The sequence below is a fragment of the Eschrichtius robustus genome, chromosome 1 (genome assembly GCF_028021215.1).
Source record: "Eschrichtius robustus isolate mEscRob2 chromosome 1, mEscRob2.pri, whole genome shotgun sequence".
Taxonomy (NCBI): Eukaryota; Metazoa; Chordata; class Mammalia; order Artiodactyla; family Eschrichtiidae; genus Eschrichtius; species Eschrichtius robustus.
This window is the reverse complement of record NC_090824.1, coordinates 87,013,008-87,035,206: the sequence shown is the minus strand read 5'-3', so window position 1 is coordinate 87,035,206 and position 22,199 is coordinate 87,013,008. Positions and strand designations below refer to the sequence as shown.

General features: G+C 44.0%; 1 protein-coding gene across 13 annotated transcripts in view; it reads left to right on the top strand.

Annotated features, from left to right (window-relative positions):
- The window catches only part of RASGRP1 (RAS guanyl releasing protein 1), a 996,665-nt gene that overhangs the window by 118,681 nt on the left and 855,785 nt on the right, over positions 1-22,199 (top strand). Inside the window, exon 1 of one of the 13 annotated variants that reach the window (XM_068549084.1) lies at positions 11,902-11,921. The exons of the other annotated variants lie outside the window; for them this stretch is intronic. The gene's annotated coding sequence lies outside the window, so the exon portion shown is untranslated. Of the gene's footprint in view, positions 1-11,901; positions 11,922-22,199 lie in introns of those variants that run through there. 13 annotated transcript variants of the gene reach the window in all.

The window sequence follows — 22,199 nt, the reverse complement described above, 5'->3', positions numbered from 1 at the left end:
CTAATCAAGCACAGTGAGGACATGAAGGGCTATAACTAGGTCACCCTTGGCGGTGAGGCAAGGACAGGGTCAGCTCACAGGGTCTCTCGGTTTGTTATCCAGCTACTGAGGAAATTGGATAGGACAGGTCACATTCTGCCAGGTCCCCCCCCCATCAAGGCCGCATTTTTCCAATTTGCTGAGGAGTGTGTAAGGGACCCCAGCGTAGGGGCTTCTCGGTCCACACGGGAGCTGTTTACAGGCCATGCCGCTTCCCCCTGGTTCCTGGTTCCTGCTTGTCGGAACCCATGTTTCTGCACCACCATTGAGAATTGTTGTTCCTGGGTTCTTTCTGCCAGATCTTTCTTGCCCCCATTAGGTTAGGGCTCTGAAATGCGGGCCATTCCAAGCAGAAAGCTCTCCGCGCAGCCCTCTAATTCTCGAGAGAGTGTGAGAAAAACCACAAATCTAAATAAGGAAGCACGCAAACTTCCCAGTTCCTGGAGAGTCTCAGCAGCAGGGTCTGTCTTCATGGAGTTTGATTGCTCCTGCCAGAACACACGTCCAAAGCCGAGAACCAGGGCTCCGCTCTTGGCACACCATTCACTGGGAAAGCAGTCAATGCTCTCTCCCCCGAGATCCGAAATGTCAACAAAAATGGGCAGACTGGGATTAAGCTGAGCTCCTGGCAACTGGTAGCAACAGAACAAAATAACTTCTCTAAATAAAAAGAGATAAGAGGACGAAATTGGTACCCTTTCCCCAGCTGTCACTGATGGCTTTGGAGGAATGATCTCAAAAATTCCTGGCTGTTACCTCTTCAGCTATTTTCTTAATGTTGGAATCTGTCTTCCTCAAGAAGGATACTTTAGGATGCTTTAGGGGTCTCACAGGGCTTCTGAGAGCTGACTCGCCCACCTGTTGCCCCTTTGGGCCAGTGGAGATGTATTGTGTAGGGAGTGACACTTGGAGGGTTTTTCAGAATGTGGTCTGTAGACTATTTGTACCATCTGATTTAGTTTCTCTAAAGGAAGATTCTTGGGCCTCTTACTGTGCCTAACGAATCAGAGGATTTGTGTTTGACACTTAGGAATATGCATTTCAACAAGCTGTAGGTGATTCTTGTATCCATTAGAATTTTAAAACATTGATATATATTTAAAGCAGTTACCAGATACCAGACATAAAAGTGCTTCACATGGATGTTCTCATTTGATCTTTCAGAAACAATCATACGCAGTAGGTGTTCTCATTTTATAAGGAGGAAACCAAGGCATTGAGCAGTTAAGCAGCTTATTCTAGATTACACACTAGTAAGTGGTAGAGGCAGAATCTGGACCCAGATGTCTCTCTTTCTGCCTATCTACGTAGCACTGCATCAAGAAGAAATGTTGAAGAGCATGTAGTGATACGGGGCAGAGTCAAGGTGAGTCCAAATGTGGAGAGTCTGAGGGGGAAGAGTGAAAAATGTGCACAGGTGTGACTAGTGATGACTTTATGAAATGGTTTTCAAAAATGGAAGGACATTATTCCATCAGTTTTTCCTTAATATATTAATTGTACTGAAATCACTAGTTGGATCATGTGTATGGCTGGCCAAGTGCCGAAGAATAACTGATTATTTCTGGTCTGTAGAGCACTGAGCAAGAGAATGAGGGAAAATGAGGACTCCCACTAGGTACAATGGGGTAAATAGAGCCTAAGTTGAGTTTGATCTTATCCTTCATTTCCCCATGTGGCTGAATATTATTGACTTCGACCTCCACAATCTCAGAACACTTTGTACACTATGTTTTTAAGCTTTAAATTCTTATGGACACTTAGCTGTCATGACATTATAGATCCAGACTCCCAGCCATGGGGATCCAAGGGATGTTTGATGTTTCATGTTTTTTCTAGACCCAGGTTGGCCCTAACCACACATCCTCATAGCAGAATTATTCATCAGCTCAATGAGATGAAAGTCTGAGCCTGGAGGATTGAATATAGATCTGGGTCTAGGATCATGTTGGGATCACTGTCCTTATATCTTTTCTGACTCTAGTTGCCATCACCATCATTTTGGGAAATGTTTAGTTCTTAAATATTGAATATTAAGGGAGAGAAGTCAGAAGGGACAGCCTGTTTTCCCCTCTCCTCTTCCTTCTTTCCCTTCCTTACTCACTTCTTTTTTTCCTCTGTCCCTCCAAAACAATGATATTAACTGTTATTTCCCTATAGTTTCAGGTCACAATCTTGGGTTTAGACAAGGAAACTGGATGTCACGTTTATCAGCAAAGAAATAATTTCTCTTCAGGGCAGTATTCCTGACTCATCTGATAGAAAGTTAAAAACAAGTGAAAAGATACTGTCTTCTCAATACTGTGAAATTTCCCTTAGGTCCTGCATACCTTGTGTGAAGTGGAATACTGGATACAATAGATTTTGGACATCCCAGCTCCTCTATCATTTGTGGGTATAGGTTGGAGAGCCAGTCTGTTGGATTTCTCAAGCACTTTTCTAATGACATCAGGAATCTCAAAGGTGCACAGGATGTACGTGTGTGTACACACCCAGCCACACACCCTTTTACTTGAATAAGCCAGGCTTCCTGGAAGAGGGAAGAGAAAAGCGGATTTAGAGATTCAGGTCTACCTTGCCTATGTGCTCTATGAACATAGGCAGATAAATTCCTCACATCACTTTGAAGAATCCTGTTTTTTTCATCCCATTGTGTAATATGAGGATTCTGTTGAATAGCATGTCCAAGTGTCTTCATGCTAAACTTCTCTGTACTCTTTCTTAGTTGTCCTCTTTGTAGAGAGGGTTCAACCAACTCAAATATTTACGAGGATTATTCTACAGTGAGAGGTGGTCAGGGTCTGTCTTATCAGGTCCATGGGTAGCTGTTGCCTCCTGGCTATGACATACCTTAGACAGTCTGCCATCATTTAGAGGTTCCATCTGACCCTGTGATGTGAGGCAGAGGGCACTGAGCTGGGAGCTGGAGACCCATGGCTCTGCCATTAGCCTGTGGTGCCAACGAGTATGTTCTCCTCACTGAGACTTAGTTTCTTCTACTGTTTGCAGTGTCTTTCCCTTCCAATCCACCCCCGTCCAACTGCCAGAGTAATTTTTCTGAAACATAGCCAGAATCACGTAATATCTTTGTTTTAGTAGCTACCTATAGCCTAAAAAAAAGTGGCTTTAAATCCTGGTTGTGACCCTGAATCAAATCACAACTTCTGAGCGTGGAACCTGGGAATCTAAATTTACTTAAAAACATCTTTTAACCCCCTGAACTCCTGCCTCCCAAAGATATTCAAATCCCTTCACAATCTGGCTACAGATTCCCATTCTAGCTGCATAGCCTTCAGAGTCCTACTGAGCTTTTTTTTTTTAAAGCAACCTGTTCTTGGACCCCTCCATGTGCTTGGCTGAGCCCTGACACCCTTCACCATGAGTGAACCCCAAACATTGACCAGCTGATGCTTCTGCAGGGCTTCCCAGCCTCCCAGAAGGAGAGTAGGAAATCTCTTCCTGCATTACTAGAGCACTTTGTATTCACAATCTTATTATAAATGGTATTGTACTCTAACAGACTTATTCATTTTTTATGTCTAGTTCCCTTAAAAGAATGAGATGTACTTGAGAGTAAAAACAATATCTTAATTTTGTGTACCTTGCACCCTGCCCCAACATTGTCACTAGTTGCATACTAATTGTTTTAATATTACAATTGCAGGCTTTACCATGTGTAAGTCCTCCCTCATTACTCTTCTTTTTAATAATTTTTTTAGTTACCACATATTGTTTTCAAATGAACTTCATATTCATTTAAAAAATTTAGTAATAATAACAACAGCAGCAGCAGCAAAGAACATTTCAAAGCAATAACAACAAGAAGAATAAGAAAAACTTAGTGGGGTTTGGATGGAATTGTATAATATTTATAGATCAGCTTATAAATAATTGGCATTATTTGACATTTTTTTTCCATCTATGAATATTGCATGCTTATGCATGTATTCAACACTCCTTTTATTTCCTTCAATAATTTACAGTTTCTCTTTTTTAAGTGTAGATACTTTAAATTTTTTGATGCATTTATTCTTAGTTTATTACTATTTTTTTTAAAAAATTAATTTATTTATTTTTGGCTGTGTTGGGTCTTCGTTTCTGTGCGAGGGCTTTCTCTAGTTGCGGCGAGTGGGGGCCACTCTTCATCGCGGTGCGCGGGCCTCTCACTATTACTATTTTTTAGTGCATTTTTCTGTTTTATGCTGGGGTGCTGTTGCATTTGTTCTATCTTGCGACTGGTCACCTTCAGGAAATCTTATGGTCTCTAATGGTCTCTCAGTTGAGTCTCGTGAATTTTACAAATGAATAATCACATCTTTTGCTAAGAATGTTTTATCTCCTTCTTTCTAACATTAATATCTCATTTTACAATAGTTTTTTTGTCTAGTTATATAGACCACAGCTTCTGTAATGATGTAAAATGATGGTAGTGGTGGCAGACATCATTGTCTTATTCCTGACCTTGAAGGGAGTGCCTCAACTATTTGAGCCCTAGGTATGAAGCTGATTATTGGTTATCAGTAGATATAATTGTTATTTTAGTGAAATGTTTTTTCCAACTTCACTATGACTTTTTTAAATGAAGGAATGAAAGTTACATTTTGTCAAATGTCCTTCAGACATCTCTTGAGATGGCCATCTATTTTCCTTTGGTCTCTTAGTGAATTATACTAATACAATTCCTAATACTGAATGATTTTTGTACTCTTGCAATAAAACTTACTTGGCCATTTTGGATTATTCCTTTAATACTTAGCTGGATCATATTGACACACATTGTATTTATTACCTCTGTGTATCATACAGGATATTAATATGTGTATAGTGTATGTGTACTGTGTGTGTGTGTGTGTGTGTGTGTGTGTGTGTGTGTTGACTTTGTCAGATTTTGGATATCAGGTTTCTACCAACTCCTTGAAATTAATTAGAAAGTTTTCCAGCTTTTAAAATTCTCTGAAACGATCCAGAAAACTCAGGAATTATATACATCTAGGGCTGGTGATTTTTTAAATGGTATTCTTTTTATCTTTTTGTCTTTCCAATTTCAATTAGCATATTAATTGAATATGTCTGATGAGTCCATTTTTTTCCATTTAAGTGTTCTAGAAAGTTTTCTATTACATTGACACTTACATGTATTAGCATCAAGTTATATGAGTATTCTCTTATAATATTAATATCTTTCTTAGCTATACTTGTATTACTTTTCTCTTTCTTGAAGTTGTTTATTAACGATTTCTCCCACTTTCTGCTCAGCTTATTTATTTTCAGTCTTTCTTGTTTAATATTTAAGGCATTTCTAAAACCACAGTTTTTCTTTGAATAAACTTTGGCTGCACACTATGCATTTTGATATGTAGTTTTGTCAATATCATTATTTTTTTCCTAAGAACTCTACAACTGCAAATTTGATTTCCTCTTTGACCCAAGAGTTTTTCAGAGAAGTGTCTTATCATCTCCTTTCTAACACTTTTCCTGCAGTAAAATGAAAGGCACAGGGAGTGCATTTAAGCAGCAGGAGAGATAGAGGGAAGTCTAGACTGAGACGGTGCTGGTGCAGGCAGTGCGGGTGAGGTGCCTGATAAGCAGTTTGGGGATTCCTCAGTGAAGGATGCAAAAAAATAGGGCAGTGGATGCTAAAAGGGAACTTGGGTGAGAACTAAAAGCAAACTTGAAGATTTAATCAACGGCTGGCTGCGCTTCCGGCTTCTGTGCCGTGGTGATTGATGGATGCAGTCTATCTCTTGTTGGACCATCTTTTCTCTGGGCTTAGCGGTTGATAAGTGCTGCTGGGGACATCAAGAATCATACAACAAACCTCCCCATCTCTGAGTGTATAGCAGCTGCTTGGGAGGCCAGCATGACAAGGAGAGGTGCATATGCCACCTGGGAAATAGGGGCCTTAACTGTATCTTCCTTCCTTCCCCACCTGCAGGGACTTGCTCTCAGGAACTATGAAAGGGGGCTCCTCCCTACAAGCGGCAAAAGGTGGAAAATCTGGATAATAAATTTTTCTCTCTCTTTTTTTGAATCCATATTACCTTTATTTAAAGTTATATTCCTTTTTCCCAGTTTTATTGAGATACATTTGACCTAACTGTTAATTGAAGGTGCACAGCATAATGACTTGCTAATATATGCACATATTGTGAAATGATCGCCACAAGGCGTTTAGTAAACATCCACCACCTCACATAGTTCCAAATATTCTTTCTTGTGATGTGAACTTTTAAGATTTACTCTCTTAAGCAACTATCAAATATACAGTATTGTTAACTCTAGTCACCATGCTGTACATTACATCCCCAGGATTTATTTATCTTATACCTGGAAGTGTGTACCTTTTGACCACTTTCACTCATTTCCACCATCCAACATACCTTGTTCTCTGTTTCGGTGAGTTTTATTTTTTTAGATTCCACCTATAAGTGAGATCATACAGTGTCTGTCTTTCTCTGTCTGACTTTTTCACTTAGCATAACACTCTTAAAGTCCATCTATGTTGTCACAAGTGGCAGGACTTCCTTCTTTTTTATGGCTGAATAATATTTCATTATATATACATATATAATTATACATAATATATATGTATATAATTCTTTATCCATTCATCCATCAGTAGACACTTAGATTGCATCCATGTCTTGGCTATTGTCAATAATGCTGCAATGAACATAGAGATACAGATATCTTTTCGATTTAGTGTTTTTGTTTCCTTCTAATAAATACCCAGGAGTGGAATTGCTGGATTGTATGGTAGTTCTATCTTAAATTTTTTGAGGAACCTCCATTCTGTTTTCCACAGTGGCTGCACCAATTTACATTCCCACCAACAGTGCACAAGGGTTCCCTTTTCTCCACATCCTTGCCAACACTTGCTATCTCTTGTCTTTTTGATAACAGCCATTTCTAACAGGTGTAAGATGATATAGCTTCTTGTGGTTTTGATTTGCATTTTCCTGATGATCAGTGATGTTGAGCACATTTTCATGTACCTGTTGGCCATCTGTATGTCTTTTTTGGAGAAATGTGTATTCAGTTCCTCTGCCCATTTTTAAATCGGATTGTTTTCTTTCTCTTTTCTGCTTGGACGGCACCAACAGCACCAGTACCTTTTGCCACAAATGACAGAGCAACTCCCTTTGGCAAAGATGGACTTCCATTTTTGGATTTTTTTCATGTTTTTTCTTTTTGGTATGGCTTAAGCACTGCCTGTGTATGTTTTGACAAGTAAACCTTCAAAATGACAAGCAGTGGCTTGGAGGAGGCCTGAAATAAATGGAACGTGGTGTTAACCTGTACCCCTTTCTTCATCACAGTTGTCAGCATTCATTTTTTCCTTTCTCTCTTTCATCTGGGGCAGGCTTGCTGAGTACTGGGTGTGGGGGTCATGCCTCCCCACCTCTTTCCTGTTGTTTTCCATTTATGGGGTGGATGGGCTCTCAAAGAGTTCTGGCTGAGGCAGTAGCCACGCTCTTACCCTGCGTGATGGCTTTGGAAGTGAGTGTCCTGGTTGTTCTGCCTTGCGTTGGCACTTCTGTATTACAGACTCACAGCAGGATGCCATATGAAGGCTGGCAGCCCTCGCCAGACCCGGCCTGGATTTTAGCTATCAGGTCATGTCCTCTGGTATGAAACCAGCCTAAGAACTATGTGAATTTTGAGACAAACTCTATGGGGGTAGAAGTGTGGGGAAGATCATTCTCTTCTTCGTAAGGTATTTTCTCCAGATATGATTGTGCCTCCTTTCTTCCCTTAGAGAATTCGTTATTGCCTCTCTAAGTTCACAACTGCCCTCAAGAAATGATTTGTTTAGACTCACCCATCCTGAGGCAATGTTTCTTCACTGTAGAAGAAAATGCTAGTTGTCTCTTGATTCTAGTCCTTCAATCACTAGATTGCTTGAATTTTATCTGGGGCCCTGAGTGCCCAAAAGAAAAAACTACATTTGTCTGGCCTCAGCTGTCTCTTCTCCTCTCCCACCCTCCATCCCACAGAACTGAATGCAGATGTACTGGGTGCCATGTTGGGTCTTATAAAGGAGGACAACCGAGTAGGGATGACAGAGCAACAAGACAGAAGGAGCCTGGGTCTCAGACTATGAGGGGCTTCTGTATCAGCCCAGCTTATGCTTAGTCTTTGTGGTTTGGGTTCTGTTCTAGCAGCTGAGCCTGATCCTTACAAAAGTGGCCATGGACATGGGTTGATGGAGTCTTAGTGGCGAAGCAGCACCTGTTCTGTCAGAGGGACTCAATAAAGGCAGGTGCTGGTCTTCACCCCACTGCACCGCGGGAGCTCCCCACATACCTGACCACGCCTGTGCTCCGAGGTTTTCTTCACACTCTACAATAAGCCTTTCCACGGGAGTTTTCTGTTCCTGAGCCTCCTCCAAGGCTCACCCAACATAACACATGCAGGCAGGCACGAGTTCATCTCCCTTTCTGAGCAAAAATTTTGAGCTGTCCTTTAAAACTATGTTCTGTATATTGACTTTAGAATTGGTAATAATCTCTTTCCTTGAGTATGAAAATCAAATGTTCTGTCTCTATAAAAAGCAGCTGTAATTTTAAGTACTTCCCTGGCATGAGATATATCAGGTTTTGATAAATAACCAGAGACCACCCTTTGAAAATAAGTTGTGTGAAACAGTTTTGGGCCTAGGTTGGCAAACTATTACTGAAAGGGCCAGACAGTAAATGTTTGAGGCTTTGCGGGGCCCGTAGGGGCTCTGTTGAAACCACTCAACTCTGTTGTGGCAGAGTGAAAACAGCCACAGACAATACATGAATGAATGGCCGGGGCTTTGTGCCGGCAAAACTTTATTTACAAACACATGTGGCAGACTGGATGAGGCCTGTGGACTGTAGTTTGCTGACCTCTGACTTAGGGGCTTTTAAAACTATTCCCTTTTAATGATTTTACTGTTAAATTAGAAGGAGTGTCTACCAACAGGCGAACTCCCCATAAAGGCCCTGTGCTATAAACGCTCACTGATACCAACAAGGGAAGGGCCAAAGCTTGTGCTAGGAGTCTCGGCTCCTAGGTGTTGTGGAAATATTTTGGAGGAAAGTAGGTTTATTTAAGACAACACAACCTGAATTATAAGTTTCTTTCTTTCTTACAGAACTCCATTTAAAATTTTTAAATCTTACTTCCAGCAGCTCTGTGGAAGACACTGAGCCTGGGAGAGGGTTCAAAGATTTGTGCGTCTTCTTTGCATTCATAGTCACAAGTTTAGTATATGCCTTCCAAAGTAGGAACTCAAGGATTATTTTCTTGGCCCTTTTCCCAACAAGGGAAGAACCAGAGGTGATTGGGCATTTTTCTGCTTTCATTTTTATTTAGCAAATCTTGACAGGAACGAGGCACACCCATTGAGAATTTAGCAAAACCGGAAAACCGTGCCATAATATTGGGGGATTTATGGACGTGCTTTCTGAGGTACTTTTGTAGTAAAGCGTCCCTGTGGTTTTGGAATGAGGAACGAGATGTTTATTTTCCTCTTGGAAATGTGTGCCCATGCTTTGATTTCAGTTCCTTTAAATTCAACAAGTCTTCATTGAATACTTTCTATGTGTTCATTCCTTATAGGTTGAAAGGGGAAAAAAATGGGACATGGATCCAGGTGTTTCCTCAGGGAAAGGAGGCTCATGGGTTTTGGTTTGATGTCTTGTTCCCACTGTTTGCATAGACCAGCATCCTGATGTAGAATACTGTCATGGGTTTTTTACCCTGTTGTTTTACTTCCACATGAGATGAGAAAATTTGCACCTTTTGTCTCCTCAGTGCATCCAAATGGTTGGGACTCTTCTGGGCATCCCTCTTCTTTCAGATATGTCTTGGGAGCTTGTGGTTTTTTAAAACTTAATTTTGTCACAGGCTCCGTCAGAGGAGTGTTACTCTGTGTGCTACTGAAGGGATCCAGGATCACCTCATCAAACTTCTGCTTCAGACCCAGAGAAAACAGAGTATGTGGACACAAGATAAGCCCCTCTGCAAACAGGGTGCCCTTTGAAAGTGAACATAGCAAATATTCGAGGTGCTTTCCTTCCCACCTTTCCTTTCCCAAGCCATATATGGTAGAGGAGATTTGCTACTTTCAGTAAAAGGAATTCTTTGATGTAGGAGACTGAACTGGGCTGCTTTTGGCCTGTGGTAGGAGGGACTCGGAGAAAGGGGAATGAAAGTTCATGGAGGAAGCTGTAGTCTTTAGGTCAAGCTGAGATGTGACCCTCAGAGCTTGCCAAGTCCATGAGGGAACACTAGTTGCCTTTAGACAGCTTCTCAATGGCCCCTCTGTGGCCTTAAGTCCCAGGCCTTAGTGATACGCTCTCTGATGTGAACAGGGAGGGCCTGCTCCCACAGCAGGGACCTGCCCTATCCACATAGGAGGCCAACCAGTGGCATCTTCCAAGTAGAGACTTGGGGAATGGAAACGTACACACAAAACTCTTATCCCAATGCCCTGGCTACCTAGATCCGATAATTGGCTTTTTTTCCCTCCAATAAAGAGGAATGCTGACTTATTTTTTAAGTTTCCACCCCTACGGAATCCACTGGGGCAAGGTAAACTATCTTTTACTACCTAATTTGCAGGCTTCCAGCCCTCCCTGAGTCCTGCTAAAATATCTCAAAATGTGTCCGGCTGATTCCGAAACTCTGAAAATGACCATTGCTTTCTCTGACCCAAACTCTTGTTTATTTAATCCTCTTAAAAGTCAGAATGGTTGCCAAACCATAGTTTTTGTTTGATTTTATGTTTTTGTATTCTCCCAGGGACACTAGCCACATCAGTTTTAAAAGGGGCCATGTTTATGATTATTGTCTAGTCGGCTTGCTTTTCTAGTTCTCAGGCAATGACCTAAGACTGTTGTGTTTGAGTTCCCAACACTACTGAGAATGTTGACATTTTAAAGTCTCTCTCAGTATTTTTTCTCTCTCTCTCTGGTCTCTCACACACACACACACACACACTCACACACACACACACACACACACACACACACACACACACACACACTCCATTCTGAAGAAAAAGACTTTGCTTTTGAAAAAGAGATTTAGTTTTTATTTTGCCTTTTTATCACTAGCATATTTTTAAGGCAATTTACTCTTTTGTTTCTGGAGCCTAGAAGTTTGTGGTAAAATGTTGGTGGCCAGTCAGGACGCTTGGGAGAAGTTTTGGGTCAACAACCAGCATGCTTTTTCCCAGGCCTCTTGAGTTTGCAACACAGGTTAAAAAATTCTTCTGAGTTGTGGTTTCATTTTCTCAGGAAAGTTTCAGGGGGAAAAATGAAGACTTTGATATGGGAAGGCCTCAGGGTAGAATTCTCACATTCTCTCTTGTAAGCTTGGAAAAGTTACTCGATTTCTCTAAATCTCAATTTCCTCATCTGCAAAATGCAGATAAAACCTGCTTGAGATCCTTTTGTAGATTCAATGTGCTCATGTCTATAAAGTGGCCAGCCCAGTGTCTGATGTTTAAGTGCATGAGAGGTGTTTGCTTGCTCTTCCCTGCCTCCTTCCATCCCTGCCTCCTGGCTCCCCTACTTGTCACTATGAGGACTATGGCCAAGCTAGCCCATCACTCTGTAGTGGCTCCTGTGAATGAAGGGAAGATGTTGAGACTTGGCATATGAGGTTACATGGTCAACCAAGGTAGAGAGAGAGAACTCTTCCTGGACATGCTGAAGGCAGGAAAGGCAAACTCACTGTTACCGAGCTCTCTTATACACCAGGCACCCTTAGGCCTTTCATTTGTATATTCATTCATCCCAGGAATCAACTGGGAGACACTACCACATGGGCTGGTTTAGCTGGATGGAGCATGGCTACTGAACACGGAACAAGAATGAAGGGCAACACCCGTTCCTGCTGATGTGGTGAGCACTATGGGATGTACATAGCAGGTCACCTACCTGAGGGGCCACCTGTTCTCTGTTGACACTCCTTACTTGAACGGTAGGAGAAATGACAACACACACAATGTTCTCCGGAGGCAGGAGGTCCGATTATAGTAACTTCAGCAATTCCCTCTGAACAGTCAGTGCAGTGTGAACATACTTGAGGGCAGACCCAGTGGGCGAGTATAGTACTGGGTGGTTTTTTTAAAAATAGTGCTGAACACATCGTTGGCATTAAAAAGAGTTATGTTGAATGAAGAAAAGAAGGCTCCTCTCCCCCAGTGCTGATAGCCTCTTCTACCAAAGACCGTTAACACAATGCATGCTTTCTTTTCATATTTGTTTTCACTCTTCAAAGGCAGGAAGGTATCAGCTAGTAGGCCATCAGCCACTGTGCTGAGAAGTATTCTGAGAGGAGTTTATACAGAAGATCTGGCCCATATTTGCCCAACTAGATGGTTTTTCGCTAAGGTCCCCTTCATACTTCTTGACCTTTGAACTATAACTTCAGTGATTGTGGATATTGGCCTAAATTGTCTCAGCTTGTTTATTTATATGGAAGCATAATCAACAGCCCAACACACCACAGGCCCCGCCTTAAAATAAGTGGAGCCATTCAAGAGAAAGTAAGCTGGAATCAAGGGAAGACTTGCTGAGAACTGAAGGATGTCACCACAGCACCAGCAGCATATGAGTGAAGGTCACCAATGCTCAAGGCTCTTGGCTACCTCATTGCTTTGATATTGATGTATAGGCTAAGAATGTTGATTAAACTAACAGACTCAGAACAGAAAATCTTATAATGCAGGATTGTATTAAATGCTTCAGCAGAGCTCGTGAAAGATCCCCACAGTGCTGACTCTATCTATTCGTGGAAAGGTACACATGAAATGACTTGCTTTCTTTGCATAGATGATTACCCAAGAAGATGTTGGACATGGGGGACTCGCTGTGACCAGGAAGATATAGTCCTCTGAGAGGACTCTGGCAGAGGGCCCTGTGGAGAGGAGGAGTTCCTCGGACACCCCTTTGAAGAGCCAGAAGGGAGAGGGAGGTTTGAGGAGGGCTGAGCGGGAGAGAGCAGGGTGGAGGAGACTTGCTGAGCTGGTACACATCGTGGGAGGAAGGCAAGGAGAAACCAGGCTGTGGTGAAGTGAGCCCTTGAAAGCCATTTTTTCAGTCTTTTCCGCAAGGAAGGAATCGTGCCCTGTGAGGTGGACTAATGGGAGGTGCTTTAGGTTTAATGGAGGACATTTCAAGGACCTCTTGACTTGCTGCCTGTATCCATCTTATTCTGTGCCCAAGGCACCATGATAGATACTGGAGTTATGAAAGGCATGTGTGAGCCTGTCCCCACCTTCGTAGAGACAATGACATCTCCGAGGGGACCAGACCTACACAGAGAAGTGCACAATCTTCTTTGCTGAATAATGGAACTTCATGGAAAGATGGTTCGTGCAGCATACACTACGGGGAAGGTGAATCAGAGTGCCAAAACCATAGTCTGATTCACTGCTTGACAATCTTTTTCTCTAACGATGGGCTGTTTTTCAAATGCAAATACATTTCACATTTCTCTGAAATGACCAAAGACCACTTTTGTTTTCAAAAGGGAAATGTACAGCACAGGCAGGGAGCTGGCTTCTAGGTTTCTTTTTTCCCCTGGTCATAAAGGCAACAGTAGAATAAGACCGAAGAGGGCTCTGTGCTTAGAGATGCCACGTGACGTGGGCAGCCGGAGGCACATCAAACTCTTGGGCAGCTTATGGAGACACCCAGACATCTCTTGCCTGCTCTGAACTGGCGTGAATTATTCTCTCAGTGCTTTTCCCCTTGAACTTTCCCTCTTGTTAACATAGCCTTTTATGGACAACCTCATGTATTTACTCATTTATTTATTCAGCACATGTTTTGACCTCCAACTATGTGTGAGGCACAGCATAAGGTACTGGGTATCCAAGGATATACAGGCCCAAACAGCCCTGCCCTCAAGGAGCCTAAAATCTAGTGAGGGAGACATTATTAGTTTAATAATAATTGCACACATTGTTTTTTTGTGTAATATTGCTGCCTAAAAATTACAATTAGGCCAATTATAAGATAATTTACAAAGTTTACAACTATTGACTATGGGGTGGTATTTTCCAAAAGCCACACACATATCGTAATTTAATTATAGTGCCGATGAGAGCTAGGCGGGCAAAGTACAGGGTGTGATGAGAACGTATAATGGTCACCTCCCCTAGCCTGTGAGGGCTGGGGAAAGCTTTCCTGAGGAAGTGGCTTTTACTGTAAGACCTGAAGAATGAATAAAGTTGGCCAGGGGAAGAGGAAGTAGAGATGAAGATTAGAAAGTGGTCCAGGCAGAGGGAACAGGATGAACAAAGGCCCTGGGGTCTTTGAAACTAGTCCCGGTCTGGATTTGTAAAGCCTTCCAGGGGTCCTCCAAACTGGTCCCCTTATCCTTTTCAAACAGAGAGAGTTCAAAGTGCCTTCAGTTGCTTACTTTATGTGCCATCAACCCATTCCCAGCTCCCCCCGCCCCTTCCCTGTCTCCCGTACTCTCAGCCCTCTGCCCGTAATGTCCAGTCATCCAAGAGAACCTGCGTGCAGTACTGCCTCTCCCTTGACCCTGGTCAGCAAGCTTTGGTAGGAGACATATGTGTCTAGACAAACGATTGGTCTTTGTGAAAGGAAGTGTTCCAGGTCTGAGTCAACCTGACCCAAAGCCAAGAAAGAGGTGATAAGGCTGGTGGAAAAGATCTCCTTAATGAACGTGAAAAACAGCCCAGAGGCGAAGACACACAACAGCTTTGGGGTTTCCTGAGACTGCTGTCCCCAGACAGGCTCTCTAAAGCATTCAGGGATAAGAGGTAGGAAGGCTATGTCATTTCCTCTCTGCTACTTGTATTTTAACATTTTCCTGCCTCTCACACTAGTCTCTATTTCCCACACCAACTCTCCAAGCAGTCATCTTTTAGCTTTCGGGGGTAAATATTTATTCCTCTTAAGTGGGATAAATGTCTAGGTGACATTTACAGGACCAGAGATTATTCAGTCAGCTTTCCTGGTGGTACCCTTTTTTAATCCTTTCAACCTCAGTGTGTTCATTTATAAAATGGTTGGAAAGATGAGCCTATGATATCACCGTGAGGATGGAGAGTTTAAACAATGGATTATTAATGATACAGAATGTTGGATATTGAAGAGAAAAATTCCTTTATTTCCAAGTAACCCCAGATGGCCATTACCCACAGTGGAGGAGTTGTTATCTTATGTGCAGATAAGGGACCTCACTTCAGGGGACCACCAATGTAATAGTAATGCAGTATTTTTTCTTCCCAGAAATGAGAGATATAAACAAGGTTTAATTAGTAGCCAAGAGACGTACTTTGTTCTCAATTTGAATGAGAAAAGATTTAAAAATAAATCCACATCTAACCTTTTTAAAATACAGTCTGATGTACGAAGCCCTTTCAGTATATAAGCATACCTCAGAGATACTTTGAGTTTAAGTTCCAGATCACTGCAATAAAGTGAATAGCGCAATAAAGCAAGTCACATGAATTTTTTGGGTTCCCAGTGCAGGTAAAAGTTGTATTTATACTATACTGTAGTCTATTAAGTGTGCAATAGCATTATATCTAAAAAAACAATGTACATACCTTAATTTAAAAAAATGTGCTCGGGACTTCCCTGGCGGTCCAGTGGCTGAGACTTTGCCTTCCAATGCAGGGAGTGTGGGTTCGATCCCTGGTCAAGGAGGTAAGATCCCACATGCCTCGTGGCCAAAAAACCAAAACATAAAACAGAAGCAGTATTGTGACAAATTCAATAAAGACTTTAAAAATGGTCCACATCAAAAAATCTTAAAGAAAAAAAAGAATGCGCTTGGAAAAATGGTACCGATAGACTTGCTTGATTCAGAGTTGTCGCAAACCTTCAGTTTATAAAAAACACAGTATTAGTGAAGTGCAGTGAAACACAGAGTTAGTGCTCAAATGTCATTGGTACCCACATCCTGCACACAGGATGGACTCTTATTTTGGAGTTATTTGCTTATTTTACTCTATGATTATTATTTATCATAAGTGCGTCCCCACTCACCCCCCACACTAGAATGTAAGCTCCAGATGGGCAGTTACATCATCTCTGTTGCCTACAACAGTGCCTGGAACATGGTAGATATAAAGAAATATTTGCTTAATAAATAGCTTTAATCAAATAAATGTGTTGCTGCTAAAGCAGAGAGATGGAAGCACTCAGAAAGCTAAAAGAAAATTTAGCCTCCTAAAATATGGGACATGTCAAAACCATGAGTGGCCCAGGGTCACCATAGTGGTCTCAGTACCCTGTGTTCTGGCATCCTCTCTTGAAGCCCAGCCTCTCCACGCCTCCAGGGCTGATCTTGGAGCGGGGGCACAGGGAGATGGGCTGACCACAGAGCAAAGGAAAAGCAGCTCCTGATCCAACATACAGTGGATCCATGTTTTCTCCCCCTGGGTCTTGAGGATGACAGTATTCCGAGCTGGATAAACTTCTGTTTTGACAATGAAGATGGGTAGCTGTGCTAAGGCTCCCCTCAGCATGTGGTTCTGGATGCTCTTTGCCCCAAAGCAGAAATTGGTCAGAATCCTCGGTTTAGAATAGAGACAGAAAAGGTAGATTTCTCCTGTGTCTGTTTGCATATGAGAAAACCCACCTCTGTGTGAGCTTCCAAAATGCCTTCTACTCTGACACAGTTCCATCTGGAGGATGAGCGTCAAGGGGGCAGGACACATGGACAGCATTTCCCAGAAAACACACTGCAGATTCACTGTCTTTGTCAAAGGTGGCGGCACGTGTGAAAACCGTGATGACACATGTGGCAGGCTTTGGCAGTTGCTTAAAAATAGCTGAGGGTTTGGTTAACCGCAGGAAAGCCAAGGTGGGGGGCGGTTCCTCCCCTCTCATGTTCCCTCCCAGATGATTCAGGGTGGTCCTGAACTCGTCAGAAAGCCAGATCTCTGCAGGCCACCTGTTGCCAAGTAACAAGAATCATTTGACACAAGTCACTCGAGTCAAGGACAGTGACTCGAGAAGGCAGGGCAGGGAGGTGGAGCCTGGAGGACTCAAGGAAACTGCCGCAGCCTCATGTGCACAGCCTGACGCTAGAGCTTTGTCCCTGATGATCCAAAGAGGCATATGGTTGACAGATGCTATTTACAGCCAGCACCAAACCAACTCAAAGAAGCAGAATTCCGTGTAGTACAGTGAGAAAGAAAACATTTGAAAACACCAGCAATTACCAGGCTCACGCCATTTACACATTTGTGTTTGGGGTTCACTTCTGAAATTCACTTTTCCCCGTGCGCTGGTGAGTGTGAGAAATGGAAGTGAGCTTGGGTCACTTTCACCTCGTCTGCCTCAATGTGAGCAACTTTGACAGCATGATTTGTAGTGCGGTTAATAGAGAGAAGGTCTCTGCCCCACCCCATACCCTTGAAATGCAAGCTCCTGGAGGGCACCAGCTTGATGAGTCTCTTTTAGGTCTCACCCACCCCACTCCTCCCTGCGTCCCTCCCCGGACCCCGTCCACACACACCTTGTCCAGCACAACACTGGGTATTTTCCGTGTTTGGTGAATGTTTGCTGGACTGAAAAGCATTTTTTGCTTGTTTGTTTGTTACCGTTTTTACTTGTCTTCTGCTGTCGCTGCTCTGTATCTTGTGTTTTTATAGGGGAGTTTTTCTCCCCTTCTCCTCCTATGTGTATACGTGGCACACGGAGCTGGCCTTCTGTTCAGGGTGGTCCCAATCTTGGCATTAGGAGGTACTTTCGTGAGAGGAGTTACTGGCACTAGCCATGGAGAGGGACGAGAACAAAGACAGAGGGGCTGGGGTCCTGATCCCAAGAGTGTGGACGCTGCTCTCCGGGTTGTGGTCCTTCAAGCAGACGTTCCCCACAGTCCTTCCTCCGACTCCACCGGCATCTCTGGCGGCCCGGTCAGCCTGCAGGAGTGGAAAGGGTAGGACCAGAATCGGGATCCCCAGGGCCTAGCTGGGGCTCTGCTCTGTGACTGTGCAAGCCCCATCACATCTTTGGGTTTCGATTTCTTCAACTGTGAAAGGAAGGCACATTGATGACCATGGGGTCATCAAAGGGGTTGATGACCATGATGGTACTTGGTAGCTCAGTACCAAGTCTACCATCCCCTATCCAGTACTATGCTTCCTCCTCGGATGAGTGTCTGCCTGCCCGAAGCCCTCTGGCACAATGACCTCCTGTAACAACTGTGGTGACTTTTAGAGTTGTCTAGCACGTAACATGATTCTCTTCCTCTTGTATCTCTCAGGCAAGATCCAAGTTTACAAATGTAGGGGCTTGGGGTTGGGAGAGGATCTAGGGGGTGGGAAGAGAGTCTTACGCAGCACGATGTGCCCTTCCTGTGGGAAGAGCTGTCACCCAGCAGAACAGCTTCCAGAATTCTCAGGGCTGCCCTCTTTCAGCTTCAGAATCTGGATGTACAGAATCTGACTGGGGCCTGTGGTGCTGGCATGAAACAGCCTGATGTACGAGATGGCAATTCATAGGAACAATAAGGTAGAGACTTTGAATCCACATGACTATTTCCTCTTGTTAGGCTTAGAAAAATAAGTCCAAGGGGATTTAAAATAATACAGCCTTACAAATGCAGACTCTAATAATTCTGTGCGTGACCATGATTTGCAATTTTATTTCAATATGTCCATCAGGGTCTTCTGCAGTTGGTATTTCCCCAGGGACTGGTCAGTCCACCCCATGCTCTCCTGCTGCCCAACTGCCCTATCGTCCTCCATCTGACAAATGGAAATGCAGTTGAGGGTGAAGACCCAGAGACTGGCAGCTTTCCTTTTCCCTGGGCCTCACCCTATTCACCTGGGGAGGAGGGGTAGATAAAATTCCTTCCCTCCATGACTCTTGTTGTGAGTAGTTTACTCAAAGCCTGCAAGGCAATTGGCTGTGATCCAGGGCTTTAATCTGCCCATTTTGACTAGTAAGGACCATTGCCAAGAAGCACCCATGATTTGAAATATTTCAATGCCAATGCAGAATGGCTCATCAGAGAACCCACGTGGATGGCTGGATCAGGTCCACGTGTGCAGAAAGGTTTAGTGCTCATTCCCCTTCTCCAGCAGCATTCCTGGCTCACCAAGAGAGAGAATGTGCATTGTCATTGAATTGTGAGTGAGGGGCTGAATGTGCTGTGGCGTGGGGGGGAGGGTGGGGTTCCTGTCCAAGGTAAGAGTCATTCCAGGTACTGCTTTCCAAATTAAGTACCATGAAGCTTAGCATTTGATTCCATAATTCTCTTTGCTCCATTAGGACACCTGGCAGGGATGTAGTGAATGATCGTCTTATTTTGAGTTGATTAATTCCGTAAGCCTCAGTTTATAAATGTTTGCAATAAACAGCAAGTAGATAAAAGTGAGAATTGACAGATGGAACATCAATCTTTTGATGTCAAGGACCGAACAGCCAAGTCTTTGTGAGTGACTTTCCGAATCAGCCCTGCCATGCCTGGTGGAGCTGGGCACTGGGCCTTTAGACAGGACCACTGGCCTGTTTTGCAGGTCCCCACCCAGTCCTGACTCATATCCAATCTCTGGAGACCTATTGGAAAGTTCAGACTTGGCAATCACTTAGACATAAGGTTGGGGTCTGTTTTAGACTCTTCTGGAAGTCAAGGTGGGTTTCTTGGTCTTTAAATTATTAACTTTTTAGAGAAATGAGAAGTTATGCAACTTTAACACACACACACACACACACAATCTGGAAACTATATCTAGGTTGGCAGAAGAAACTTGCTGTCTCATCTTTGAGGTGTGGTCTGCCTCTACATCTGGAGGTTTTTAATTTCTTGCAAGGAATTCTTGTTAGGTGCTTGAAAAAGCCATCTGTTCATTTTGTTTGTGCCTCGTCTTCCCATCTAGACAAGAGCCTTCTTGAAGAACAGTGATTTTATCAGATGTTAATTTGCATGCTCCATTGTACTGAGCGTAGCGCTTGCCAGAAATGGTGCTCCGTGATGTTTGAATTGATGCACAATAAACCTCCTGTTTCTCAGTATCCCAGTGGGTCCAGGCAGATGCACGAAATGGATGACTAGAAGACATCTTTGACACTCTGTGTGAGTTGAATTCCCTGGGAAGCAGATGCTGAGATAGAGTTAGAAGTGCAGGAGGTCTAGGGAGTGGAGGGATAATGCCTGTAAAAGATATAAGCGGGGAGGAAAAGGATTGGGCAGGGAAAGCATTCTGAGACCAGTGCAGATCTCACATCTGTGTAAGGAAACGTGGGGGAGGCAGGATGGAGCAAGGGGAAGTCTCAAACTACAACGCAGATCTGACAGAGTCTTGGAAAATCCAAAAGGGAGTTCCCTAGAAAGAGATGGCCATTGCAGGAGTCCCGTATTGGGCAGAAAGGAGCAGACCCTGGAATCCCTGCCGTGTGCCATCGTGGCTGAGGGCTGCCTGCGAACACTGGGGGCTTCAGCACAGAAGTGGAAGCACAGGCCCTGAAGGTGCCAACAGTTGGAGGCTGTCAGCTTCCCGCACTTCTTACAGCTGAATCCTTCCTTGAAGGGAGGTCCAGGCAGATAGACCTCCACAGGTGCACACTTTCTGTCCCTTGACAGAATGGAATGGTTATGAATTTGGTCTGGATGGGTAGAATGGCACACCTTGCCGCATCCTACCCATCCCGACCAAATTCATAACCAACTGCCGTTAAATTTATCTCGAAGATATTTTAAAGGTTGGTTTACTTCTGCATGACTCCTCAACTAGACCAGGTAGCGTCCTCTCTCTTAATCTCATGGCCAGTTTCATGAGCACGTGACCAGTCACACAGAGTCCCACACTCTAAAGAACCCTTCACTTGGGGTTTAATGCTCTGCATTAGCTGTCTTGAAATTCTTAGCAATAATTTTATATTTGAATTTGTATTTTGTAAGTGAAGTCCAGTGGGAGAGTGGAGCAGGTGCTGGGGGCTTGGAGTCTTGGCTTACACGTGATCCCATCTCCTGCTGCCTCCCCGCCTCCTCAGACAATTATTGGCTACTAACTCCCTGGTCGCTGGCACCCCAGACTCTGCCTAGTCTCTTCACCACCTTCTGCCTCTGATAGGGACCTGGGCACGTGTGGGGAGGTTTGGGATTGAGTGTGGGATCTCAGGACAGGGAATGGAGATGCCCATTTCTGTCCAGGGCTGGCAGTGCCAAGGTGCATTTGGCAGGTGACTCAGCGAGGGTGAGCCTACCCACCCCCAGTCCGGGTACCTAGAATGGCCTGGCACGGAGGTTGCAATATTTTTGAAGGTCACCCTTTGCTATGGGTTGGGAGACAGGCCTATGAAAAGGGGAGATACCTGGCTCACTTCCCCACTCCTAGCTGAGGTATAGCACTTTAGTCTAGAAGATGGCAGGACAGGACCCCCAGGCACCTGTGACGGTCGCCCCATGCTATCCCCATGCCCAAGGGAGCACGACACTGAACAGGAAATACAAACCACCAGCACAGATTGAGAGAGAGAGAGACTGAAGAAGAAAGGAAACAGCTTTGTACCTTTAAAAGCACTTAAAATACATATCTTTAGAAGCACTTTTATCCTGCTTTGTGAACAAGGGGCCTCACAGTGTCATTTTGCACTGATTCCTACAAATTAAGTAGCCGGTCCTGCCTGGACCACTACGGTAACTTTCTAGCTGTCTCATGACATCCACCTAGGCTCCCTCCAACCTGTTCTCCACATCACAGAGAGTCAGTGCTCCAAACCCAAATCTGATTAGGTTGCCGCCTCCCCCAGTGAGGGCCCCTGACTAGCTCCCCAGGGTCACAGGGTGGAGTCCTGTGGGGCCTGAAGCAGATGCTGGCCCTGCTCTGCCCGTTTACTACACCTGGGGTGGTTCCTCTCCCTGCAAACAGCGCCCTGCTCTCTCTTTCCCGGGAGGCACTGCCAGGTCCCCAGGAGCACCCTGAACCAGTGGGGGGTCAGGGATCAATGGTTCGGTTCGCCTTTCTTTCCCCGCAGAGGGGCAAATCTGAGGTATGTTCTGTACGGCCTCTCGGGGGTCCTGGTTGAACTGGGCTCACAGCAGAAAGTCACTCATTACTGCCCCATTATTGCTTTCCTCCCTTCTCTCTCTCTCTCTCTCTTTCTTCCTCCCTCACTGAGTGCTCTGGAATCATCTCCTAATTAAACAACCTGAACCCAATCCTTGCCTCCAAATCTGGTTCT